General features: G+C 45.4%; 1 protein-coding gene across 6 annotated transcripts in view; it reads right to left on the reverse strand.

The window, feature by feature from the left end:
- PALM2AKAP2 (PALM2 and AKAP2 fusion) overlaps positions 1-5,856 on the reverse strand; it is a 371,129-nt gene that overhangs the window by 160,298 nt on the left and 204,975 nt on the right. The window lies entirely within an intron of this gene.

Raw genomic sequence — 5,856 nt, forward strand, 5'->3', positions numbered from 1 at the left:
GAGAGGCAACAGTCAAATGATGAATGAACAATGAAACAGAAGCCCAATGAGGAACCTCTGAGACATGTTTCCTTGCTCTTTAAAGACATGGATAGAGGCCGGCACTGTGGCATAGTGGGTAAAGCAGCTGCCTGCGGTGCCGGCATCCCATATGGGTGTCGCTTCGAGTCCTGGCTGCTCCACATCCAATCCAGCTCTCTGCTGTGGCCTGGGATAGCAGTGGAAGATGTCTCAAGTCCTTGGGCCCCTGCACCTGAAGGAAAGCTGAAGGAAGCTCCTGGCCCCTGGCTTCGGATCGGCACAACTCCAGCTGTTGCAGCCACCTGGGGAGTGAGCCAGCAGATGGAAGATCTCTCTCTCTCTCTCTCTCTCTCTCTCTAAGTTTGCCTTTCAAATAAATAAATCTTAAAAAAATAAAAAAGACATGGATAAAGAAGCTCCCCCTCTCTTCCTCTACCACACATTGTCACATCTGGGAGGACTGCTGATTTCCACGCGGTGCATCAATTTTGTGACTATGAGGACAGCTGGCTGATGACAGAGATGACCCCTTCAGGATGGAAGACAGAAACGTAGAAGCAAGCTGAGCTCTTGAGAGTATCACGGTGTTGTGAAATTAAACAACTCCAGAGCAGCTCTACCACAGGAGCTCTTGTTAGTGTAATTCTATTGTTTCCTTACTGTTTGAGCCAACTGAGATATGATTTTCCAATGAAGCAAAGGCAGTCCAGGAAATGACAAAATGCGTTTGTATCCCTCTTCCCAAAAAGTCACTTTGGAGAGGATATATCAAAGTTATGACTAAAAACTTAAACATTTTAAGCAAGCTGAAAAAATGCAGAGATATGTGGACATGGAAATCACATCATGAAAGAGGAGAAGTAGACCATAAAGAGCAGAGACAGGATCCTAAAAAATATAAATATTCACATGGCTTCTACCAAAAGAAATTCAATTCATAGCAGCAGTTTATTATTAAGTGCTCATTAAAGTCTGTTTCCATAAATCGTTACTCAGGTTGAAATAGTGCAAGTTTCTGAGAAAACAGACAGTGTCAGGTCACAGATCTGAACTTCTGCTCAAAATACATGGCAGAGGGCTGGCACATGCTTTGGGAAATGCGTCTAGCACCAGTCATTCCACATCTCTCTGGAGCTTGTCCCCAGTGTAATTAACCATTACAATGACCAAAATATATGAAAGAACTTTGCAGAAACATGCCACATACACAGATTTCAAAGAAAAGTTAGCACTGTAAACAAGTCACGAAAGGAAACGAAGGGAAAACGGCACAAGAGGCCATTCACATTTCTTACACAATCAATTTCCGAAAATATGTCAGAAGCACGGCCTGAGGCTTGTTTTAATTGGCAGCAACACAAGGGAAATTCAAATCTAAGTCACAGAGGCTGCGGTGCTGGGAATGCTGTCTGTGTCTGCCTCGCTATCGGAGGAAACATCGAGAAGGGCAGACTTGGACAGAGAGGGAGCCTAGCAAATTCGAATCACATGCAAAGGCTGCAGGAATCTTTCCGTAGGAGGTGCTTTTAAGTCCTTTCTTTCCAGAGTTCCTTTCACCAATGAAACTGAACCCCGTTATTCTTAGTACTGACAGCTGAATGAAGACAGATCGGAAAATCAAGGCCAAGGAAATTATCCTAAAACTGGGAGCTGTGCTGTGCACTGTGGTGAAAACATTCATGAAAACACATTTAATTACATTTAATCAAACACACTTCACCCCCTAAGCTTTCACGCAGCTTCATGTCATTCAATTTCTCAAACACTGACTCAAAGAACACATTCTACCGAAGGTTTTTTTTTTTTTTTTATTAAATATTAGATTTCTTTGTATTTTGAATTACAGCCCAAGGTTAATTGTTCTCAGATCTGGATTTGGGTGTGTGTGTGTGGTGGGGGTCACATTTCTTTTGAATTTGATGAGGTATTACCAACGGCAGCCAGTTTAATGAGGCGAGAGAAATGTCAGATTAACTGGGAGGTATGCAGCAACAGCAAAGAGAACTCAGGGTTTTACAAGACAATTAAGCATAGTGTAACACCTCCTTGCACACGGCAATGGCTAGCACATTAGGGAGAAGTTTGCTAAACGGTACTTACGTGTTAGTGATTTATTGACCTGCTCAGAGGTGTCTGCCTGATCAGGTAAGTAGCTCAAGCACACCTCAGCAGGTGCCCCTGGGCTCAGCTCCCTAGACAAGCTCCTGCCATTCAGTGCTGCTTTCCTCCTGGCACTGCTCTACCCTCTCATGCCTCAAGTTCATCTCAGGAGCTTAGATGGAACTGAGAGTCTCCATTTGGATCCTTCTAGAATCCTGTACATGCAAGGAAACACTCAGTAAATACATGCTGGATGACTGGTTAAATTCTGAAGTATTTTGAAAGGCAAGCAAAAATTTGGGTCACAAAAATTCTAGAAGTGAAGCCAGAAAATCTAAGTTCAAATTGTGGTCTGACCACTTACTGGGAGATCTTGTGCAAGTCCATGCACAGTTTCCTCATTTGCAAATAAATGAATGATAGTTACTAGTCTAGGTAATTAATGTAGACCGAAGTCTTTACTCCTCCCAACAAGTCTGTAGGGTAGGATGCCAAACTCACCTTCATTTTACAGAGGAGACAGGCACAGATCACAAAGCTAGCAAGCACCTAAGCTGAAATTGAACCCCAAGCAGGTTAGTTCTAGAAAGTAGGTTATTGACCAGTATAAGGTTCAATTACATGAGTGACTGTTTGGAAAAGTGCTTTGTACATTTCAGAGAGGGGTGCAGGTTCTAGGTCACTACTGAAATGGCAGAGATGAAAATGATGGATTAGAACAATTATGGGGTAGCTCCAGTGCCCTGTCACGAGGCTGCCGATGCATTCAAATTGGCAGCTCAAGGGCATTGCAAGAGGGAGCTTGAGCTGCCGCAGTAAGAAGCTCCCGGGAAACCTGTTAAAATGCAAGGCTCCAGGCCTCAATCCCAGACAGTCTGTCCAATATGTCTGTCTACAGGTCTATGAGCTTGCAGGGGGTCATAGAGTTCATGTTCAGAAGCCTTGGACTTTGGGAGGCCAAGTACATGCAGGCCAAGCCCATCACACACAACTTGAGGTTGAATTCCAGCTGCTTTCCTGTGAGACTCAACCCTCCTGAGCCTCGATTTCCAAAAGAAACACGCGGAGCCCTTTCAAAGCACTTGTAGAGATTCTCTTACTTGGTCCTCCCCTCATCCCCGGTCACCTTGAAAAGCAGTAGTTCAGTAAGTACCTGGAAAATGCTCATTCTAGCGGATCAGCTGTGTGGGTGCAGCCTGCTTGAAAGGACACTGCTAAGAGTCAGAAAGAGGGAGAGGATGGGCCGGCACAAGTCCCAGCGGCATGGGAAGCCCTGGTTAGTCACACACACAGCCCAGCTGCATCCACCCTGTGATCAGGCTGTGTGAGTCAGTAAGTGCCCAGTTTTCCCAGACCAGCTCAGACCGGGTTTTGTCACTTGCAATCCAAAGGCCCCTGACTAATACATGGAATAAATTTCTGTTAGCTGTGATTAGGCCCCTGTGGAGCTTAGAGAACCACCAGGAACCACGTGCTCATTCTGCTCCTCCCCCGACACTGGTAGCTGCAGCCCGAGTCAATGGAGGAGGCGTGTGATGCTTAGGATGGGGCAGTGAGCTAAGGCTGCCTAATTCTGCAAGAACCCCAGCATGCGGAGCTAATCATTAAAACCAACACGAGTGCAAAGCAATACTGAGAGCCAACATGACTAAGAAATCAATGCAAATATGAAACAAGGGCCGCTGGAATAAGAAGAAAAACTGAAGGTGTTTCAGTGGGTGGATTCTGACCCATACCAAGAAGGCAGAGCATTTCCTTTCCTCTGCCTCCTGCGATTGTGTCTCTCAGGGCAGCTTAGGAGAGCAGCACTGCAGAAGGCATCTGCAAAAGGCTCACAGGGGCCAGCGTGGTGGCACAGTGGATAAAGCTGCCACCTGCAACACTGGCATCCTACGTGGGCACCAGTTTGAGTCCTGGTTGCTCCATTTCTGACGCAGATCCCTGCTAATGGCCCGGGACAGCAGCAGAAGATGGTCCAAGTACTTGGTCCCCTGCCACCCAGAAGAAGCTCCTGGCTCCTGGCTTTGGTCTGACCCAGCCTTGGCCATTGTGGCCATCTGGGGAATGAACCAGCAGATGGGAGATCTCTCTCTCTCTGTCTCATTCTCTCTCTGTAACTCTGACTTTTAAATAAATAAGTAGGTCTTTTTTTTTTTTTTAAAGCTCATGGAAAACATGTATTATGAAAAGGCTATACATAGATTTTGAATTTTTTTTTTGCACTTACATGGAATTCATGAATCTTGTAAAAGCCCCTTGTTCTCCTGTTATTGCAGTCCATATAGTGCCAGGGTACTCAGTGTCCTGTCCCAGGACCAGGGACATCAGCATCACCTGGAGTCTTATTAGAAATGCAGATCCTGAACTCTACTGATTGAATCAGATTCTCTTAAGCCCCCAGAAATTTCTTTTGAACAAGCTTTCCAGGTGCAGTGGTATGTTGCATGGTTTGAAAACCACTGGCACTGTGTTTTGGTTAGGCCTGGGGCTCTGGAATCAGGTTCAGGTTCTTGAACTTTGCATAAACCACAGTAGGAACAGTGCCACTGGAGTTCCACACTGTAGCATCTCCCAGATTTGCCTCCTGGCTAGTGACTTACTATCTGTATAGCAAGTTACTTTATCTCCTTCAGCCTCGGCTTCTTTATTTTTAAAACAGAAAGAAGAGTAGGCATCCAACTCATGGATTGATTCAAGGATTTAATGAGCTGATATACATGAAGTACTGAGTTCAGTACCTAGCACATAGTGTATGCACTCAATAAATGTTGATTTTGTATTTGCATTATTTTTTAAAAGATTTTATTTATTTATTTGACAGGCAGAGTTACAGTGTCAGAGAGAGAGACAGAGAGAGACAGAGAGAAAGGTCTTTCTTCCGTTGGTTCACTCCCCAAGTGGCTACAGTGGCTGGAGCTGCGCTGATCCGAAGCCAGTCTCCCATGCAAGGGTCCAAGGACTTGGGCCATCTTCCACTGCTTTCCCAGGCCAGAGTAGAGCATTGGACTGGAAGAGGAGCAGCCGAGACTAGAACTGGTGCCCATATGGGATGCTAGTGCTGCCAGCGGAGGATCCACCTACTGCACCACAGCGCTGGCCCCCTGTATTTGCATTATTTTGCTGCTGTCCTGATTCCAGTTGCAGCACGTGGGCCTAGGGAAGCCAGAAGGTATCTCTAGAGAGAACTGTTCTTTTGAAACACTCTGTGGCATCCAGTGTTTATTCTTTGTGCGTAGAAAATTTTCTACTCACTCTCTAATACCCTACCCATGGTTACCTACACTATGAGGACTTCCCAGAGCTGAGGCACCCTTCCTTCTCCCAGGCATCCTCCACCCTCCTTCAAAGCCTTCAGACTGCCTGCAAATGGATCTTGGCTCTCCTGCTGACTATCTTGAGAAAGCTTCTTCACTCTCTTTCTCTTTCTCTTTTCTTTTCTTTCTCCTGTCTTTCTTTTTCTTCCTTCCTTCCTTCCTTCCTTCCTTCCTTCCTTCCTTCCTTCCTTCCTTTCTTCCTTTCTTTCTTTCTTTCTTCCTTCCTTCCTTCCTTCCTTTCTTTCTTTCTTTCTTTCTTTCTTTCTTTCTTTCTTTCTTTCTTTCTTTCTTTCTTTCTTTCCCTTCCTCCCTCCCTCTCTCTCTCTTCCTCTCCTTCTCTCTCTCTCTCTCTCTCTCTCTCTCTCTCTCTCTCTGTCTCTCTCTCTCAACAAGTGGCAGTCCATTTATTAAAACGGTTGGC

Source organism: Lepus europaeus, chromosome 12 (genome assembly GCF_033115175.1).
Source record: "Lepus europaeus isolate LE1 chromosome 12, mLepTim1.pri, whole genome shotgun sequence".
Taxonomy (NCBI): domain Eukaryota; kingdom Metazoa; phylum Chordata; class Mammalia; order Lagomorpha; family Leporidae; genus Lepus; species Lepus europaeus.